The 685-nt window shown below is 40.1% G+C and overlaps 1 non-coding gene across 1 annotated transcript; it reads left to right on the top strand.

The window, feature by feature from the left end:
- The first annotated feature begins 294 nt into the window (after positions 1-294).
- Positions 295-401, top strand: LOC131222176 (small nucleolar RNA R71). The gene has a single exon (XR_009159884.1). It is a non-coding gene; the product is annotated as a small nucleolar RNA R71 (small nucleolar RNA).
- Positions 402-685: the final 284 nt, after the last annotated feature.

Genomic DNA, 685 nt, shown 5'->3' with positions numbered 1-685 from the left:
TCTTAAGTTCCATGGCATCGTGTTTCCTTATGAGACTAGCCACTTAAGCATTAATATCGTCTTCCTTTCAACAAGTATATTCCGCCTCTGTTCTTTGATTGAGTAGGCTTAGAAGTGGTATTGGGTCTAGGGGAGCTGTCCCACGATTGTGTGTTTTCAGTAAGCTTGTCAAAATAATCCCACACATCATTGACATCTTTGTTCATGAATTCCCTATTACACATTGTGTCGACCATTTGGCGCATGGAAGATGTCAGTCCATCGTAGAAGAAACTTATTATGTGCCACGTTTCAAAACTATATTGTGGGCATGAACTGACAAGATCCTTGAACCGCTCCTAACAATGGAAGAATGTTTCATCTTCCTTTTAGGCGAAGTTCATGATCGACTTTCTAAGGGTGTTCATTTCATGATATGGGAAGAATTTCTTTATGAACTCTCCTGCCATGTTGTTCCATCTGCCAATAGATCGTGGACGTAGTTAGTGCAACCATGTCTTAGCTTTCTCTTTCAAAGAGAAGGGAAAGAGTTTCAACCTAACCGTGTCCTCAGACACGTTAGGAAAATATAAAGTGGCTATAATCTCATCAAACTCTTTCATATGTAAACATGGACTTTCAATCCAAATCCATGGAACTTTGGAAGGAGTTGGATCACTCCTGGCTTGATATCCATGTTTCCTGT

The sequence above is a fragment of the Magnolia sinica genome, chromosome 12, assembly GCF_029962835.1.
Source record: "Magnolia sinica isolate HGM2019 chromosome 12, MsV1, whole genome shotgun sequence".
NCBI classification, from domain to species: domain Eukaryota; kingdom Viridiplantae; phylum Streptophyta; class Magnoliopsida; order Magnoliales; family Magnoliaceae; genus Magnolia; species Magnolia sinica.
This window is presented reverse-complemented; position numbering and strand designations above follow the sequence as displayed.